The sequence below is a fragment of the Ischnura elegans genome, chromosome 9 (genome assembly GCF_921293095.1).
Source record: "Ischnura elegans chromosome 9, ioIscEleg1.1, whole genome shotgun sequence".
NCBI lineage: Eukaryota > Metazoa > Arthropoda > Insecta > Odonata > Coenagrionidae > Ischnura > Ischnura elegans.
In genome coordinates, this window is record NC_060254.1 from 48,773,656 (window position 1) to 48,795,733 (window position 22,078).

Consider the following 22,078-nt stretch of genomic DNA (forward strand, 5'->3'; position numbering starts at 1 on the left):
TTAGACTGCTCGTGCAATTCAGATTGTGTATCTTTAAGAGCGACACAGACAACATCATATTAGAACCCCACTATATTTCCAGATCCGACGGAAACGATAAATTAAGAGAGATATTTTGCCGAACGGTTAGGTGCCGGAATAAGGTTTTCCCCTGGCACGACAGACTTGAATAAATGCTGGGCGTAATTTCGTTAGGGCATTTCCTTTAATGCGGGGTGGCATTTAGGTGTGGATGACCACCATAAAACTTTTACTAACAAAACAACCTTATACATTTGCACAGTTGTGTCTTTCTTTTTAAAAGGATTAGCCAAAAATCGCCGAATATTAGTCTCGAAAATCCCAAATTTCTGATATCCCCGAGCCATCCTTCGGTAGGAGGGAGTTCTCCAGACCCCCGGTTTGCCCCCTCCCGTCGTTGGTCGAAACCTGGACTCGCCTCTGGTATCAGGCGTACAGTGATGCCGACTTACAAAAACTATTGGGGGGCGGCCCAAACCGGGGATCTTGTCACGGGAAATTATATAAGTAGTGAGTTTTAAGTTTTTTTTAAGCATTTTAGGAGAGTCAAATGATCAGCATTCGAACCTTGATAACTCGAATCTCGATATCTTGACACTCCGGGGAAAATCGATCAGCCTGACACATTTTTTCCACATACCCATAACGAATTTTTGAGGGGGATCGGGCCCCCTCAGGCCCCATGGTGTCGGCGCCACTGCAGGCGTATTACTGTAGGTTTGGCAATGGTAGATCGTTTCTTTAATTTGTTTGCGTTTGGCGCAACCACGGCGAGTAGACTTGTAGGTGAGGGGGGGAGAAATTCGCGGCGAAGCGGGGTCGAGCCGCTACCCCGGCCACCGTGGCGTGGCAATCGCGTGACGTCAGGATAACAGCCAATCGGAATTGACTGCCAATGTCGTCTGCATATATTGCTGTATTTACGTATTACTTATTATTTTTTCTTATTTCCTTTAACCAGCGCGAATTTAGGGACAGGATTTTGTAGGGATCTTATAAGGATAGGGGTATTACTGCTTCCTATAAGTAAAAAATCCGATTACGCTTCAAAAGCCTTTATTTTGAGCGGGTGTCTGTACATGAAAAATCGGTATTACAACAGAAATTATTCTTTAACAAGCAGGACAGGAGTTCACAAAATTCACACTTAAAGCGGATAAGGATTAGTTTGTAAGAATTAAATCGAACGAAACTCCCACGTACCACTCGTACGTTCTACCAGTCTAAACTAACATTGTAAAAAGTTAGGAAAGCTCAATTCAGTAACATGGGTTACAACCAACACACATTAAAATAATATTTATACATTGAAAATGTAGTCATTATATTAACAAATAAGCTTCGATCATAACAATTAATGTACAAAATTGTATTGTAAATATCAGGCTATATACCGTAATGTGTACTACAGTATAATGTCCTACGTTTGATGCAATATAATTAAATTAGAAGTTGAAACGAAAACCAAATACTGTTTCACAAACTTTTTATTTGCTATCAAGACAAATTGTCTTGGTAATGATGTTGAAACTAGTTGATAGCATTAGTAAAATAAGACATTGCAGTATTTCCACTGAGTTTTATTATGACACTACGTGTTCCGTCGTTACAAACAACGTTATCAAGTATGGCCAAGCAACACCTGATAATGTTGTTTGTAATGACGAAATGTTAGAGTCATAATAAAAGTCAGTGGAAATATTGCAATGTCTTATTTTACTAATGTTAAAACTTCCACCATATCGTGCCCAACATCATACAAGATAGTTGATACCAAATAAAAAGTTTTTGGAACAGTACTTGGTTTTTGTTTCACCATGAATATTTCATCATTCTACTAAGTAACGCCCAAATCAGTTGAGTTTAAATGAGAAGGCTTCAGACATATTGGTAAGGGTGGAAATCAAATTGGAAATGGGAAGAATTCACTCAGGCAGATGATTCTCGGTAGCCTACTGAACCCGGTCGGCTACAGATGATGTTCGGTTGTCAACCAAATCGGGATTGTTACTGACGATTTTTAGTTGCCTACCTACCAAACATAGTAGGATGTTTCAAAAAGCATATAGCCTACTGTAACCGGTTGGAAAAATTTTCAGCTGCAGTTATCCATTCATATCTCAAAGTGCATTCGTATCAATGAAAAGTAACAAAGTGAATCTTTCCTATTTCCAATTTGGTTTCCACACACACTATTATGGCTGAATCTCTCAAATGTACTTATCATACATCAAACTTAGGAGATTATACTGCACTGTACAGTGTAGAGTACGATGAACAGAAAACCACTACTAATCCATGGTATCTCATTCCAGTTTTTAATCCATATTGCACAAAATTAGTAATCAAATCAAAATTTCGAAACACAGGAGAAATTACTGTAGTGAAAGGGATGTTATTACATATCACTTGAATTGAGGTGACTTTTGGAGTTGAAGTAAAGCCAAGGTACAAAACATTTTATTATGAAAATATCTTACCATTGTCAATAATGTCATATGATTTAAGACTCCCTTACAAATTCAAATGTGTTTTGCTGTTAGGATTATGTACTATATGCAGTAAAACCTCTATGCAGTGAACCTCTTTACATCATAAACCTCCACACTTCATACCACCCCTGCGGTCAGTTTTACATGTAAATTTATAGGCAAACCTCTTTGTAGTGAACCTCTTTATCTCATAAAATACTTATCATACCAAGGAGATACTCCCGAGACAGCCTAACTACCTCAAAACATCAAATTGCCCAAATTTTGGTCCCCTCCATTGCGATGTAAAGAGGTTTTACTGAATAATTGAGGATCTTAGAAACCAAGAAAGATAAGTGCAATTAATTACCAAGAATTATCAGCTATTATGTAAAAAAATTGCACTAGTCCCCCTAGGCTTCTATGGTCCTCATTTGTTATGTAAAATGAATGACAAAATGAATTAATCTAAAAAATCTTTACACGTGAGAATACAACTCAAAGCAAATTAGCAGTAGGAACACTCGTGTATTTAAAAATTTTGACTGCAGTAACTTTTCAACAGTCTGACTGAACTATTAAATAAAAGCAAACAAAACAATGAGGTGGGAATGGGAAAGATTTTTCTGATTACAGAAAAACCCAACTCTCTGTCTTACTTTGAAATTTGATTAATTTACCCAGCCTTAAATATTTATTTATTTCAAAGGATGGAAAAAATACACTTTTGCATTCAAAAGAATCCTAAGTTTGGAATAATGAACAGTAGTCTCCATGTAAACTTACTAGGAATTTCCAAATTAATCAATTTTAGGGGCGTACAATCCACATTGAAATCATGTAAAACTCAAGGTCGGAAAATTGCAAATGCCCTACTACATGCTTCAAAATTTCCATTAAAAGCTGTCCAGATTTGCCAAAGCAGTATCCACTCCTTTGTTTGAAAAATGTTTTTGAGTGACCTTAAGTGTTTAGGGTGGTAAAACATTTATCCTTGTGCATTTCTTATGGAACAACCGTTTTGGTTACCAAAAATCGAAGGCAGCATTTCTTTACTACCTCCTTTAGGCAAGTTTCATTTGAGATATGAAGTTATAATTTTCACATTTATGCTGACAAATAGATGAGATTCACTTGTCTAGCAATCCATTTCTTCCCACGATAATATCTCCCTTGATAAATGCAGTTATACTGATTAAATAATTCATATTCCCCCAACATCAATAAGGACATAGGTATTTACTTCCTAACCATAAATACCAAGGGCAGGAAACAGTAATCTCATCTTCTGAAATCCATCACTTAGAAACCCAGATTACCAATGCACTAGATAATACAATGGAAGTTGCTACAATATTTTTTGATTTCTCAAAAGTTTTTAACACTGTGGACCACCAATTGATACTCAATAAACTTGACTTGATGGTTTTTGTGTCATAGCTAATTTTGATTGAAACCTACTTGTCGGACCATATTCAATTTGTCATTACCTCAGGAAATGGTGTAACTTTCATTTGCCTGGGTACAGGCCTGAAGCAAGGAGTTCCATTAAGCTCCTTCCCTGTGCCTATCCTATCACTTTCAGACATAAATGATCATATAAATAGTTTTCTACAAATAAATGGTTCCAATCCATTCCCTATGCTGTTGACACCAATATTGTTCTCACAGCAACAATAATTTTGGAGAATTGAAATAAAAATGCAAAAAGTGAGTCATACTTTCTCTACCTATCTCATTGAATGCATTGGAGTTCCTCGTCTCAGACAATGGCCATTTTTATAGATCAAAAAAAGAGGCATTTAGGCTATGAATTTTTAAAAAACATGATGCCCTTTACTGTCCTCTGTTCAAAAAGTTGGCTGCATTACCACTGCCATGCAAAAATTAGAGGTTTTGGTACTCGTTGTCTTTAAGTAATGGTTATTTTATTAAAGTTGGTAGCAAAAACTGTAACTACTGTTTTCACTAATATTTCTCATATCTTGCTCACTAAGGGTGAGGCCTTAAGACAAAGTTTCATTACACTTCCTTAAAAGACAGAGAAAAGAATGTCTCATAAGATACAAAGAAATAATATCTCCTTCATCTTACACAGAAAACAGTATGTTTATACATATCTTGAATGGTATTCCCATCGTTGATTGTTGAAATAAATGAGGCCATTATATGTACAGAATAATTTTGTAAGGTGTGCTAAGAATGTTGGCTATGTTGTGTAATCTGACTGATGTGTTCTATTGAATCTTGGTGCATGAGTAATTAAACAGACTAAATGAGTAACAGGGAAAGATACTTTCCAAAAAACCATACCATACAACTTTGTGAAAACATCAGGAGAGGTACAGGCTAATGCTTGGTCAGAGAAATGCAAATTGTCAGAGAAATGCAATTTGATAAATAAAATATATAACATAATATAGAAATACCCACAATAGAGACTGCACAGAATTGGCGAATCACAAATATATAAACTTTTTCAATACCTTCTTCCTAAAATTCCAGATGTTGACATTTATCATGCAAGAGGCCACAAGATTTCCATTCGAGTTCTTCTGTTGGGCACTTCCATTAAAGCTGCAAAACTGCTTTATGAATTGAACGATTTCTGCAGTCACACTCACACCTTAATCAATCCACCCTGCAATAGACAGTAAAAAAAACATGGATGTCTCCCTTACTAAATTTATCTATTTACAGTTTCTCAAATCTGTATGAAATCATACTCACCTAACCGAACAAAAATGTCCAAATGGAGAAGACAGTAATCGACAGAATGCATGGGCGGCAAGGCTCCCTTTCATTTTCTCTCTTCACCTAGGATTAGGAGTAGAGGTGGATATCTTGGGGAAGTGAACGATATTCCCAGTGTCTTCTACTCAGATTCTTTAGTCTCCTCATTGTGGGTCTATTTTCCAACCCTTGTAATAGCTACACCACCAACTGTCATCTACAACAAAATTTATAATTAATTATGGTTATTTACATAATACTGACAATTTTGAAGTATTTGCTAATGTTTATACCTCTTCTTTATTGTCATATTATATGAACATGTTTCGTGGGCACTTCAGGAGATGTGGAGGGTCATCGATGGTGAACATTTTTTCACCCGCAAATCTGAAATAAAGATAGGATATCTTTGCCAAAGTGTTGGAGGAGTAGAAAGGACTATCTTCAAAGGGATTACTCATCACGCCAGCTTCCCTAATATAAGGGTACTCCCGTGGAAAATTATCTTATAGTGAATGACTGTCTCTCGCATGGAAGAAATTAATGCCCTAATAGTACTTAAGTCCCCACCCTTTGCACTTGCATTCACCCCGTCATAACACCATTTACAGCACATATATAGTATGACACTAATGAAAAAAATCCACAGATACTCCAAGAACATAAGAATATTATACGCTAAGTACGATATGTCACATAAAAACAGATTGTTTCATTAATTTTGAAAGTGAATTGGAAGAACAGGGATATACAGCGGAACCGCCGTTCTCACCTACTGGCTTTCAGTGCATTAATGGCCAACTTATACTACAAGATTCTTTCACTTTGTACTTACAGATGTTCATTCCGAGGAAATGAATGCAATTTGATAGGGCTATCAGGAGTTTTCCGCGCGTCGTATCCAAAAGCATGACAACGTTGAGACCGGTTGAGACGAAGGCATGTTTAGATTCAAACGATTACAAACGGTTTGCTGTTGTCTGCTAGTCGCTGCCGATTGGCTGTTATCCTGACGTCACGCGATTGCCACGCCACGGTGGCCGGGGTAGCGGCGCGACCCCGCTTCGCCGCGAATTTCTCCCCCCCTCACCATCAAGTAAACTCGCCGTGGCGCAACACATCGAAAATATAAACTAAACGTTAAAAAAATAGGTATTACGTATTAAACAAACTACAAAATAAACGTGGTTGTGGATAGAGAAAATAACTTCTTGGCAAGTGGACTCGGTACGCGCGTCACAAGACGGTATTTTTAAACTATTAAAATGGAAAAAACGGATATTCCAACGTGCCTGAATCTGTATCTAAGTTCTCATTGTGTAGTGATGTCGATTGCGAATCGGTATTGGACCCACTGTTCTTGTTTATCCCAGAACTCAAGTTATTTGAGATATTATCAACAGAAAAGAGTTTTCTCTTCTTCTAATTTCTTTTTTGCGCTCCGCTTTTATGTACACCTTTCATTTTAACACAGTAAATGGAATAAAACTCTCTTACTAAACAAACCACCATTCCCTGAACTGCATCGGATTTCGCGTTCTGTGTGAGGAAAAACAGAATAGTTTTGCGGTGCGCGCGCAGCTTCCCCGCCCCCCCTCCGATTACCGCTTCCTTCCCTACTTCCCGACCGTGGCACAGAGTTCAATGATACATGATACCCCCATGTCAATTACTCATTGTTAGACTAATGAGATGTGTAGCTATACCCATAATTTGTAATCTGATATTTTTCTTGATGAAGGAATTGGGATATCAAGTACCCAGAAACACCTGCAGGGATATCGGGTTTCGCTAGAGAACTGGAGACTATAATATATGAACTGATGTACAGGGTTGGGCAGTATTTTCAAACCAAGTATTTTAAAATACGTAATTGATGTGCATTTGTAATTTGTGTTCGGTATTTCAAATACACGAGCTGAATGTATCTTGTGTTTGGTATTTAAAAACAGTTTTTGGTATTTTCCTGTACTAAAATGAAAAATACTTTTGAAATACCTCTGATACCACTTCTGTTAAGTTATACTTCAGAGATTACTTCATATTCGTTAGAATCATTTTCTTCGCGTTTGCAACTATCCATAGTGTTCCAAGACAGGTTATATTGTTTTTAAGACTTCTTATTTTCCATACAAATGTATTTTTATTCTAAAAGGCGTTTAAATACTATTTTGTTAAAAACGATTTTAATATCCCCTGGTGAATACTATTGATGAATTCATCTCGGGTTCTCAGCCAGGTTAATTCTTTCGTATAAGCCCACGTTTCGAGAGAGACTTGTCTCCCATCTTCAAGGCCGTGTTACTCTGAAATTTTGCCATGACGTCACTGCTTTGAGAGCGATACAGACAACAATAAGTATGAAATTGGACTTTCAAAGAGTAACACGGCCTTGAAGATGGGAGACAAGTCGGCTCTCGAAACGTCGCACAGTGGTCCGAATAGCGAAAAAGTTGGACAAAAAGCAGATTTTCGTTGGATGTCCTTGAAAATTGCTCCCTGTATGTTTTTTGGCGTGCTATTTTCATTTCTGTAGCTATTTTTACGAAAAAAACATTAATTTAGGCGATATTGTGGAACTTTAACTTATTAACTGGCTAATAGTAAAGCTGACTGCATAGACAAACTCAAATCATGATAAAACATGAAAATAAATCATAATTAGTGATATAGTATGAGATAATGATCTTTAAAATTAGTCAATAAACAAAAAACGGCTAAAAGTAGGGTTGTTGGGTTCATTGACTTACGTTAAAGAGGTGCGATTTCCAGATTTCGTGATGTTCTTCTGTATGGACTAAAAGTAATTATTAAATAAGTGTCAAAATAGTATTTAAGTGACTCTTTTGTTCTCTTATAAGCATGGTTGGTGCCTTATAACTTTTCAATTATGTATTATAATTATTCATCATCAGATTCTTCTGAATCTCACCCATCCTCCTCCTCTTCGCATTCGCTCGCAGAATTTTGAGACTCTTGCAAGACCAAGAGATCACGAACCTCCTGCGGAAGATCTTTTAGGCCCCAGCATTTGTTCAGTCAGTTCCTAATGTTCCTACTAAAAGGGTCCGATGTTAGGATCAGTCTCCGGAAAATATCCTCATTCGTATGAATTCGAGATATTTTTCTCGCGGGTTGCCTGCAATATTTTCTAATATCTTTATTGCGAGATTCCTGGGCCTCCTCCGATAGTTCTCCAATAGGAAGAAGAGCCGACTCGATGCCATCTACACCATGTATTAATACTATGTGTAGTATATGTGGCATGTAAAACCACCCATTATGTCTCACAAAATTTTGCGCTGTATCCAAGCAGAACTTTTAAAATTTTACTGGATCAATCAAAAATCCGCAAGACAGATCTCAAAATTGATGAGAATTGAAAGATTATTTCTTCTTCTACTCCTGCAAATTGATTGACTTCAACCAACCTCGTTTTCCTAATTTTGGAGCGCGTAGTAAAGTCAGTGAATTGTTTACTTGGTCTACCCCTTTTTATATCGGAAGTACCTGTTAAAAAAATAAGACTACTAGAACACTATCCCAGGGGACCCCATATTACCATTAGAATATTAGGAAAATACGAACCTGAAGTGTTTGGAAGGTTGCGAAATACATCAGGGAAATCAACAATTTTGTCCAACCAAGTGCCATTCCTCTCCAAAAAAAAGAGATTGATCGCGAACTAGCTCGCCATCTTCTCTTGTCGGAATAAAAAATGTCATGCCCAATAAATTAATAAGTTCAAGTTTTGCCTCCTCATCTCCGTGTAATCTGAAACAATCCTCTAGATATGCATTCAAATTCCTTTTTCGAGTAACTATGATTTTCTCTTTTTTCTCCAGCATTTTTTCGTGCAGTTCTCGCCGCGTAAATGTCCATGACATTTTTGTCAGTCAACAATAAAAACACAGGTTTGTAAAACGCTACCCAAGTCTTCTTTCTAAAAAGTTTAAATATCAAATATAAGGGAAAATATGAAAAATTAGTGCGGTGCCTTGTCGCAGACCAATTTTAAAAAACAGAAACTAGAAATGGAAATAAATAAGACATAGTATACCTGCTCAATAATCCTTTCTGTGGTTGTCAGGAACTAATAAATCACTGAATCACAATTTTTTTAGTTATCACAACACTATACATTCTTTGTGAGATCATTGTTAATCACAAAAACTGTAGCCAAAATAGGACTTCTCAATTAGTGATGGGTATGTGTTCACATCGACAGAAAAGGAGAAATTGAAGTGTACCAAAATGTTTCGACCGATATTTGGACGAGGTTAAAAAGAGGAGATATCTTTGCCCATGGAAATGTGGGTATTCCCTTGGATAACTTGTAGGGGTAGGGTTGGACCCCATAAAGAGAAATGTGAAATGTTTAGATTTTGTGCAAAAATGCATACTAGCGGCGGACCTGCGATACAACCCGTCCAAAAGGAGGCGGGTGGAGGGTAAAGACCTCATCTATTAACGTGCAGCTTCACTTGCAGGTCAGACCGCCCCTAGGAAAGCAATAAACTCAAGTTGGGTGGTGCGCCAAGTTATAAGATAGTAAAATGTCCCGACTAAGGACCACGTCCCACGTCCGTAAGGTCCGGCGCGTGTTCGGGTAACGGGTCTCTTGCCACTTCGGATTGAAAGAAAGGGAAGCCGGTAGTGAGTTTTCCCAGTAGCAGTGCTTGTAGCCTATCGTATTTACTTGTATAGATTACCAAAACGCGATTGAAGTCGTTCTGAGAAGCGATCGAAGAAAATATTTTTCTCCTCTCCCAGCGTCACAACTGCGCTTAACCTCGAAGACCGAAATTATTCTCTTGGTCCACACATAGATAAGCTTGGATGATAACAAAGTATTAAATAGTATTTAAAATGCTAAACTTCTTATTTGTGTTATTCTGGCCCATGAAACATTGGGAGACACAATTTACCATGCTCCTACACTGCGCTGATGCTAGCGTGTCGACGCTCATGTCTACCACGGCTGGGAACATAAATCGTTATTTGCTCACTTGCAAAAACTTACAGCTGATTTCTTTACTAATATCTTTATAATACTGTAATTTATTGTCACCAATAGCCGAATTTGCGCAAATCGATGTCACTTTTTTTATAACTCAACATTTATGCGAATTTTTCCGAAAAAAATTACTCCTCTTCAAATAATTCTACAGCAATCATCAATATCTCTAAAAGGTTAAAATCTATATTTTATGACAGTGCAATGTCTATATTACTATATTGCAAAGTTAGTTTACGAATTTAATTGGCGGCGTAAAGCCAAAAATAAATCTAAAATACGTAATTTTCGAAAACACGGAAAAATCGAGTTCCCATTAGAAATAGTGCTACTTTGACGCTATATATATCTAAGCAAACAATAAGTAAGTAAAAAAGTAAGCAAGAGAGACGCAATAAGAAAGTGAGCATGAGAGGTGATACCCCAGGCATATTACTGCATAACTTATATAGTCTAAGCGAGTTTCAATAAATTCGAAAAAATGATGTTTTCCTCTTTTTCCGGATCCGGACCACTGTGCATCTGCTTTTACGAAAGAATTAACCAGGCTGAGAGCCCGAGAAGAATTCATAAATACTATATTGTTGTTTGTTTTTCAAATAGCGAAGTCAAAGGCATTATACATGTTGCATTTCAAATGGATTTGGAGCGGTATTTTGTATTTCAAATACTCCTCGGGCTGTATTTAGGCCAGCCCTGCTGATATATAGACGGTCGCACTAGCCGTTGCGAACGTGGTCTCATCTCACGAGGGAGATTCACACCAACCAGTCGTCGTATTAAGCGTGGGTCAGGGGAGCGAGATAAGAGGCGTGACCAGCGCCCAAGCACATGCCAGCCGCTTCACGAGACACGCGAGCGATGCGGGGGCCCCCGAGGCAGCGGGCGATCGCCGACCAGCCGACCGGGCCACTATAGAGGTTAGATTTTCGGTTCATTTCTGTGATTCGATTCATTCGGTTCTATTCATGTGAATGAAACGTTCTTTCGTGTCGTTCATAAAGAATCACATGAACCAAATGAAAACTGAGAATCAAATGAACGCTGAGAACCAAATGAACAACGTGAACTAAATGAAATCTGCGAACTAAATGAACAATGTGAATCAAATGATTGCAATGAAGCGAAATAATCCAGAGTTCACCGAAAACATTGAAGGCTGTACGCATGACCTTACATAATTATATATGTAATTATTAGTAAGCATATCCTCATATAAAAATTTAAGGTAATAATTAATAAATACGACTAAACATGTTTCCTTCCTTTTCGGTGATTCATTATTAAATTAGATCCTATAAATTGCCGTTATACACTAAAGGAACCCTCCCTAAATCAGATTTATCGGGAACAAAGTGGTCATGAAATTATTCCGGGTAACCCACGCAACACCTCTGACTCAGCGGTGTTAGCAATATTGTAAGGTATGGCGCACGCGACCCCTGCAACATACGGGTAAAACGGTATAACATTTGTCATATCAACACTAGGGAAAGTGTGATTTTAAGACAATAGGGTGGTTCCCTATTATTTTTTTAATGCCTAAATCGAAAGATTATTACTCTTGGAGTGCGTATTTCACGCTTTAAGATTTTTAAATGGCGATATCTATTTTTCGCTATTAAATGAAAACTGAAAATTTTCAAGTGCGCGAAAACGCGACGCCTATGTATGAATTCTGGGAAAACTCCGTGTGACGTCGTTCTGGTTCACGCTTCCGCCTTGTGAGGCGACCTTGGGGCGAGGATATTGTGCGCCGCTGTGATGCTGGCTGCTAGCAGGTGGCAGAGTACCCTGCTAGCAGGTAGCGTTTGGCTTAAATAAGAATTATTAATATCAAACGAATGAAACTTTCCGACCTTAGGCAGTTTTAATAGGTGATTATTATGAGATGTTTCCCAGAAGTCTGTGCCTCATGCTTGCATTGGTGATCTCAGACGATGTAAAACTCCTATCTACTCGTATTGAAACTAGGTCCCTGTGACGTCACGTGGAGTGGCATCGCATGGGCGCCAATCTGGCCATTTTCAAATGCAGTTAAAATAGAGTATGTGCACGTTTTTGGGGAGTGATCTTAAAAAAAATTTAAACCTCAATTAAGCTAAATTCCGAGTCTGAGAATAGAGAGGTACTTTTTAAGTGAGATATTAATAATTAAAATTTGCAAAATTAATGATGCGCTGAAACACCAGTCGGCCATATTCTCAGGGTAGTGACGTCATTTTGTTTGATGTGTTCTCAGGCATACCTTGTTCTTTAGGGTGAGCCCCTCTACAGCGTTTACTGAATTTGGAAAGAAGCCATGGAATGGCTTATGAACTAGATTAAAAGTGTGTACATGCCATCATCTACATCTTTTAATTCATTTATTACCCGGTTACGCTGACGACAAGACTCTATCAACTTTTCTACCTTGAACTACCTAATCGTATTTCTTACTCCTCGGTTCTCGCTTTTGCGTTCGTTTGCAGATTTATAGTGACATTAAAATTAATAGAGGCACTTAAACAGTGATGACCCTTGAAAATGGTGCGACTTAATTCGTGAAAACTAAGTCACTAATTAGTAACTATCGAACTTAGTGACAGTACCCGTACTACTTACTAAAAACGGGAAAATTAATTTTCGATAAAAAGTGATAGTTTGGGTATTAAAAATGTTTGTAACTTAATTCCAATCACAGTGATGCTAATATTTTCCAAATCGGATGTGAAATAAGCTCATTATTACGTATCACAAGTCGGGACTACTTTTTGGAAATGAACCGCGCGCAGGGATTCCTTCCTTAATGTATACTCATAACAAGACAGTTTACCTTGAAAACCTATAAACTTATACTGTGAGAAATGTAAAATGAACCAATTTTAAAATTGTGCTGACAAATGCTTCGGAAGCATATTGAAACCGAATGAATGAAAAGTAATCGTCTGATCTAACAATCAAACATTTGATTTCCAGCCCGAGAGATCTTCATCATACATCCGGACCGAGTTTTCAATAACATTATTTTAAGATACCTCACAAATGCTATTCATAAACCTCAACCAAGCAAATGTATGTCTGACTGACATATCTCTGTTAGCGAAATGAAAATAACTTGTAGAGGCATTGACATAATCAGAACTCTGCTTTTGAATACATTAATTCTACAAAAGAACAAATACGTCGATAAAATGTGCGTTTTGTTAAAGAAATGAAGATCAAATTACTGCTTGGACTGGACCAAAATGTAACTCCAGTTATTTGTGTTTACGTTTCAAACCTTAAATAGCCCAGGGGGGTGTTTCAGAGTCTCCCTTTCCGAGCGGATCGGGAGACTTGCCGCGGATTCTACGTCACTTACTATCGCCCAGGCAATCCGTGCGTTTCAGACTGGCTTCCTACCGACTCAAGGCCGGCTTTCCTATCGGATAGAAGTCGAGTGGGCTAGAGGTGCCGGAAACTCATTCCGGTGGCGAGTGGAGATATGTTATATTGCTGTTTTTTTATTGAGTATTTGGCTATAATAAAATCATACCACTTTATTTCATGAGTGCTGATATATGTGGATATTTTGATAGAGTAATATAAGTGCAAGTGACTTTAATTCTCGTGTAAATTAGGCGATAAATAGGCAGACTGTATCACTGACGGTACAAGTTCGTTTGCGTTGTTATTTGGACGAGTAATTTGGCAAAAAGAACGTGAAACAAGTTGGAATGCATGGCGTAATGACTTACAAATATGCAGGTAGCATAATGCATTGAATACGTGTCCGTGGGTTAGGAAGTATAACAATTTGTATAGTTTGAAATGATTGTGTGTATGACTTGGCATCGTAGTCACATCGAAATTAGACGTGGTTATGTACCTAATTCAGTTGATTCCATGGTACATGGTTTCAATACATTCCATGTACATTCTAAATATTCATTTTAATAGGAAATATTAGTTCAAGCATAACGGGAATAGCCACGATAACAACTATACCGAAGCTCCCTCATGCCATCCTTTTATTTATAGCTTACAAATTTCAACATTTTATCAACAATTGACGGTGGCGCAGCGGTTTAAGGCAGTATGCAGCGAGGTGAAGAATATGGGTTCGATTCCCTTTTGCAGCGAATATTTTTTTCTCTGTGGAATTATCGCTCACTGAAATATAATTTAGAAGATGTATTTCAAGGTGCATCGATAGTAACAATTTGTCATTTTCGTACCAAGTAAAATGGTGTTATAGAAATAACCGAGAACGTGCAAAACAGATAACAAACTAACAAAATTATTTTGCGTCATTTTAGCGTACATAACTCGAGCCATTACTATTAATGGACACTATCCAACCTAATGTAATCACTGTATTTTGTTCCAGCGTAGCTCCACTTTCACGGAAAATTTGTAAGACGTTTACGGCATATCATGAAGGCCATAACATCATTTATGATGATCAATATTCATATTTAATTGAGATACTGAATGAAAATATGACACTTTGGTTAAACAATTGAGTAAGTAAACCATATGTTGTTGGAAAAAATTATGGATTTCGTGACTGCCTGTAGTTTAGTTCTTAAAAACAATCAACTATGCTCTCACGAGAATGACAGAACAAACTCGTTCCAAATTTTCCTTCATTCCCGTAATTTGCTCAAAACGACAGGGTATTACGTTAAAAAAACTACATACGAACAATTCTAAAATGAGACCGAGAACGTGCAAAACAGATAACAAACTAACAAAATTATTTTGCGTCATTTTAGCGTACATAACTCGAGCCATTACTATTAATGGACACTATCCAACCTAATGTAATCACTGTATTTTGTTCCAGCGTAGCTCCACTTTCACGGAAAATTTGTAAGACGTTTACGGCAAATCATGAAGGCCATAACATCATTTATGATGATCAATCTTCATATTTAATTGAGATACTGAATGAAAATATGACACTTTGGTTAAACAATTGAGTAAGTAAACCATATGTTGTTGGAAAAAATTATGGATTTCGTGACTGCCTGTAGTTTAGTTCTTAAAAACAATCAACTATGCTCTCACGAGAATGACAGAACAAACTCGTTCCAAATTTTCCTTCATTCCCGTAATTTGCTCAAAACGACAGGGTATTACGTTAAAAAAAAACTACATACGAACAATTCTAAAATTATTTTACCCGGCAACAGCGTCAATTATGTGACAATGTTAGCACTTATTTATGCCCGTATATACCTTTCGCCTCCCTTGTAAAGTATCAAATCTTGCGGGAGGTTATTTTCGCTGCTCACTTGTCACTTGAAATTGTGACGTTTTCTCGTTTCCCGGAGGAGGATGACTGTTGACGTCATACCAAAAGCGGAACGCTTTCCGATAGTATGTGTGAAACGCACGGAAGACGAGCGTAGGATAGGTTCCCGATCGACTCGGAATGAATCCGTTTCCGACGCCGCCAATCCTATGAGACTCTGAAACACCCCCCAGAAGAAGAAGAACCCAGCTCAGTAGCGGCAATTAAATAATGATTAACTGTCGGCCATAATGATATTTACGATGTAATCCACTCACCACGGGCCATAGCTGAGTATGAAAAATTATTTTTCGCGAGTCAGTAGGTTAAAAAATAATAGAAGAGAAAATAGTTAAATTGATAAATTAAATTATGATCGATATTTGAAAGAATGATACAAATATAGATAGTTATCTACGTACCGGCACTTCTACTTCCGTAAACCCTCGAATCGTGCTTACAAACTTTTGGCGAATTACCTACTGTAAACACTCTTACTTAATTCACTTAGAACTAATTTCCGATGAGGTTTCCCGTCGATTACTCTTTATTATGAATGAGGCAACACAACGAAAAAGCTCCAGTTCAACATTAAAACTTCGTGCCGAGGCATGTAGGTGTAGTCCAACACAATCAGCACGGTCATTCATTGAAGCATCCACCTTCGGAATATTATTTGAAGAAACCTTCACGAAACCTGATTCCATTATATGCACTTAGACGTATTTCCTTTTACACTGATCAGATCCACCAACGTTTTCCAATGCACACGTACTTCATTGTATAATAAACACGATCATAACACGACAAACACCTCGCACGCTGATGAGATAGAACAGAATGACGTCACATATCGAGGAGCCAATAGATGAGCGTTTTCGTCTGCTCAATGTCGTTGCGAAAACAATGCATATTAAATATTACACAAAATAAGCTACAATTAATGCTGTTAATCGAAAGTAATGATATTTACGATGCACACTGTCGAATAAACTGCATTTCAATCGTATTCCTCCCAGGTGCACATATGAACTCTATTGACCATTGCCATTCGTCTAAACTGGGAATTATAAAACCAAAAAATTTTTATATTATGAATACACTAATGGTGGGCAACGAATCGCAATCAATGCCTTTCGTTTTCTTTGATGAAGGAAACTACCCTATTCAGCGACTAACCTTAAGGTGCTCAAAGAAAGAATTAAAGCCCGAGCCACGTGACCTTATAATACGTCAGTCTCTCAGTGGGCTTTTAACCTTTTAGCATCAAAAGAGAATAATCTTGATGCTACCGCAATGTAATCAATTATGCTACAAAAAATTAGTAAATGAAACCATAGTGACATAGAAAATAAAATAAATGTTTCCAGAAGTAGTTCAAGAGGAGGCAAATTAAGATTTAAGATAAATGAAAATGAGGAATTAGTAAAAGGAAATGGGTAGTGGTTTAAAAAAAAACAACAAGGAAGAATAATGAATTTGAAAAGTGTTTGGAAAAACGATTAGCCATAGTTACACCAGCAGTTGCTGCCTCAGTTCCCACAAAACATTTAATAAGGAATATTGCTATTCTTTTCTCATAGAATCTAAGTAATTCCTAAATGATTCCATATTCACCAACTGTCGGAGGAAGAAGAATGTTAAGTTCCATATAATAAGCGAGAAATTCATGGAATATTCACTCTTAACCAGTGCAGGCGGATTCAAGATTGTGACAAGTAGGGGACTAGGTGGGGGGGATTGGGAGTAAACCTTCCCCGACAACTGAGCAAAATTACCATTTCCTCTAATTCTAAATATAATGGTGTATTTAAAAACTCTAGATATGATGGTAATAAATGTAATATGGTAATAGGTAGAAGCTCTCTGGATCCGTCACTGTTCTTAATTGACTAGAAAGAGCTACTGTCATCCGCGGCCCGTGAAGTAATTCAAGACCTTACTTCGATTCTTACATGATTCTTCGGTTCTTAAATGATTCTTCGATTATTCATGAACCACACGAACGGCATTAACCACACGATCGACTTGATTCTTTATGAACCCTTTGAACGAGGAGCGTATTTCGATTCATTCGGTTCATGCCAATGAACCGTTCAAAATGAACGATTCTTTCATGAACGACACAGCTCTACGGGCCAGACCGTCGACCATGAACTTCAGCAACGGGGCTGAATGCACTAATGATATGGTTTTGACTCGTTCTTCTCTTGAAGATCCTTGCTGCTTTGATGAACACTAGTAAATGCACTTATCGTATTTAACAAATAATATTTAAGCGTGTGACGTAGATCACTAGAATCCTTCATTGAAACCAATTTATGTCTGATAGTCAATGCAATCATCTTATTTTCATATGTATTTCCAAATCTCCCCAAGCAATCTTCTTTCTTACTTTTAACAACCCCATGGCAACTCAACATATACACAATCTGCATTCTGCCATTAAATCAGCAGTTATTTCCGCCTAATTTATGTTTCAGCCCCTGCATCGACCTATTTTCTATCCAATTCCTCGCTCTGTCAGCAGCGGATACAGGGCCGTGACGTCATCTTTTCAAGGTCGTCTTGAAAACATGACGTCACCCTCAGATGACGTCATATTTTCAAGGAGCCGTTGGGAGCTATTTTTAAAGACGGGTTTCATAAAAATTTCGACGAGTGCATTTAAGGTTGGGCCCTTCTTATTGTAGTAGTTTTAAAAGATCGTGCATGTTCCCCATTTTGTTAATTTTGACCTTCCATAGTTCAACACTCAATTCACTAGCGCAAGGGGCCTTAAGTTGTAACATCTCAAGCACTTTAAATAAAACTGTTATATCAATTAATTGCTAAAATACTGTGATACGAATTTTATGATAATGTTTTAGTTTGCCAAAAACATTTCGTGCGTTAGTAATTTAAGTGGAAAGTTCTGCAATGTCTACATTTTCACGACCCTGCTTTTGCGTAATTACCTGGGACATGAGAAAAAGAACTACCCTTTCCGTATCGTAAGTTAAGTGGCATGATGCACTCCCTCCTAACCCTTAAAAAGTTGGTTAAAATGGAGAATTTTACCCAATAAGAATCCCGAGATGAGTTTACCCAACTATAATACTTTGCATATTGTTGAATCACAAAAAAAATGTCTTGCAGGTGAACTTTTGATACATATGTAAATATAGACACAGTAAATATACACTATAGAAAAAACAATGGGATAGAACTCAAATTAACTAAATTAAAAAAGGAATACGATTAAAAATACTTCAACGAGATATCCCCTATACTATTTTAATTGTTATGTACAGTCAGAGTTTCACATAGGTTCTTCAAGAAGTTATATATGTTTTTACTGCCTTTGATTGTTGTTTGCGTACTAAAGTTGTAAATTTATTTCTTTAAAAAATGAAAATTTTGTATTAAAAAATTAGCATTTGGTTTAGGTGGTACATATGGAGTATTTATTCGTAGATAGTATTAATAGGGCTTAGCCATAACTTTTGGGCTACAAACATTAAGAAAGTACAATAACCTTAGCATCTTGTACATTTAGATGTATAAGTGACTCACGAGTAGAATCTGCAGTTTGGCAAATAAAGGAAAAGAGGGTGAACAGCGATACGTTATGGCTATAGTACGAGCGATTGCTTTTAGAGCTGTATCTATACGTTTGAGTGATTTTTAAAAGCTCTACCCAACTTAATATACCATAATTTATCCTAGAATATACATAAGCAAAATAAATCTGGTAAATAAAACTTATTTCGGATGAAGTAGAGTTTAATTCTGCAATACTTGATATCCCTTCATTACTTACTTGCATTGATACCCAATTGATCATCGGATGGATGGTACTGCTGAATCTTGAGACGGATTTATGAGAACCACTCTGCTTTACGGATCATTCAAGCCTAACTTCACCAGCAAATCAGTCTTCAAAGTACTTTCGGATACAGAATAGGGAACATTACTTGTGGACAGGTTCAACTAACATGAGCTAGGTATTTAAAGAACCCAATGAAGAAGAGTTCGAATGAAGAAGAGTTTTGTTCTTCAATTTTTCCATACTTAATGTCCCTTCAATACTTACCTACATTGATTCCCAATTTCTCATTTCCTCTGCTCAGCTTCTCCCACTGGTGGGATCTACAATTTATGTTCATTTCGAATGGTTGGCATGTCCCTTTATCTTTACCCTGAACACCCATATTTATTCAATATTTGGTATTTTGAAGGAGGCGACCGACAGCTGAGGTCATTTGCGCCGTGAGGTGAGAGAAGGGTAGGTAATGAAGGGTGGAGGTATTTATTTTATTTATTTTATTCCCAAACCTCCGAATAAAGCCCTCATAGGCCATTTTAAATTGTGGTATTCAACATAATCAACAATGAAACGTACACAAACAACCATACCCTGGATGAGTGAATTTTACCCAGGCGGGACTCGAACCTTCGACCTCATGTTTGGAAGGCGAGGACTTTACCCCGCCTCCACCTATACCCGGCGCCGGCATTAGCCTGCTCTTTAACGAAAGGCATCAAGGGGACCACGGCTTAACGTCCCATTCGACGGACGGAATGTTGTCCTTGAAATATCCTTCACACAACATTTAAGCAGGGACAGTGTGAAAATTCCCTGCCATCGCCGGGCCATTTGAATCCGAGCCCTCGGGGTGGGAAGCCAACGCTCTAGCCACCAACCCGATCTCCCATAATAATCCAAGCTGACATTTATATATGTACAACGCCCCAAGGCGCCACGCTTGACAATAGTATTGACAATATGAAGAAAAAGTGGCCTGAAAATGAAGGATCCAGAACACTGGGGAACAACCAGTTTGTTGTCTTAGATCTGAGACTTGGGTTTGACGCCGTTATGGCGTCTTGATAAGATAATAACCTCAGTTTTTTTCTATCACGTGACATTTTTAAGTTAAAGGATACCCGATTTCTGTATCAGAAATCATATAAAATTTGCACGTCAATGAATTTAAATGGAAACCTTACCTTATATACTGCCCGTATAGAAAGATTATCGATGAATGGTTCGGTACCGATGAGTGCATGGTTTACCGATGAGTGCGAATTCACGACAAAATATAAGTGTATGCCACCCGCTCAACACTGTAGCTCCCCACGAAGAAAATTTTGGAATACATGCCTGAGTGAACTATAGTATCTCCTGCATTACTAAACAACTATGCACCTGTCGCCCGGCAGCAGTCGCATAAGGTTTAAAGTCAGCCAGTTGGAGAGCAATGATGCCTCTCGTGATCGACGCTGAGTGTGGTCACAATCACATTAGGCGCATTAATAAAGTTAGAAGTAGGTGTTGCATCAAAAGAATTTTATGTAACCAATATTTATTTGGCATGTTTGTTTACGAAAAATTTGAAAACGTAAGTGCTATTTTTACCATGACCTAAGTGTGTGATCTAACTTTCGATGTCGTAAATAATTCATTAGCCATAATATCTGCCCATTTACGTCTATCTACGTGCGCGTAGTATCCATAATAGATAAGTTGATCGAATAAAGATGTGTGGCATAGGTTGCCTATGGCACAAATTCACTAATAGTCAAACAATATGTAATAGTACTACCGCTGTTGTGCATTGTTGATATGTATAATATGAATATATGAATAGCGAAAAAGTTGGCGTGGTGGAAAAAATAACTACCGTTTTGAAATCAGCATGCCTATTTTACTGTTAAGCAGCTAAAAATTGAATTCAACAGAAAATGCGTTAAAAATTATTCCCCATTGTTACTATTATAATAATATAAGAAGGATTAGTTAGGAGTTGCTGAAAGTATATGAGTCAGATGAGGAGTATCGCACTGAAAAGACGAGAAAGGTGGATGTTGAGGAAAAAAGATGGAAGAAGGCTTAATGTAGTACAGGTTTGGGCAATAGAGAAGGCAGGTTTGAAGGATTGAGAAGGTACTATGGGAGGAAAGGAATGCAGAAGTGTAGGACATGTTATATTGTTTAATTCCCCCTTAGAAAATATTTGAATAACAGACCTACGGCATGTAATTTAGACATCCCATTCGCTAAGGAACCGATGAAAGAAATTGCTATTCAACGCGATGGGATAAATTAACGGCTACAATAGTTAAAAAAGTACTAACTATCCGGGTCCAGAGAGAATGAGGAACTTGCATGATTTTTTTTTATTTCACAGACGGACAGAAAATTATTATCTGAATACAACAAATAAAACCGTATGTATATCTGAATTTTCCTTCGCGAGATATTCAATGATAAATATAACGAATTTTAAAGCGCGGGAAAAACCCCCTCACCCCCCAAGCCACTGCCGACGAAGCCTCGATGACGTCAAAGGTGCCTAAACATCACACGAAGGTATTGTTGTGATTAAATTATTACGGAGGCTTTAAATTAAATTGTTGTGATTGTTTGTAATAGTTGCCAACAGTTCTGAGAGCTTCGTTTGTTAGACGTGTTGATTATTTTCTATTTAAAGATAAATATCCGACGATAGAGGCTCGGAAGCCCTCATATTTTGTTTTATTTTTAATATTAATATCTGAGTAAGGGCATAAAATATAAAACTGGAGCAGTTA

At 37.4% G+C, this 22,078-nt stretch overlaps 1 protein-coding gene and 1 long non-coding RNA gene across 2 annotated transcripts in view; one reads left to right on the plus strand and one right to left on the minus strand.

The window, feature by feature from the left end:
- Window positions 1-22,078, plus strand: part of LOC124165718 — a 75,404-nt gene that overhangs the window by 7,044 nt on the left and 46,282 nt on the right. The gene's annotated exons all lie outside the window — the stretch shown is intronic.
- On the minus strand, window positions 5,093-5,552 carry LOC124165720. Its single transcript, XR_006866297.1, has 3 exons — window positions 5,519-5,552; window positions 5,223-5,442; window positions 5,093-5,133 (listed from the first exon to the last, which is right to left on the minus strand). It is a non-coding gene; the product is annotated as an uncharacterized LOC124165720 (long non-coding RNA).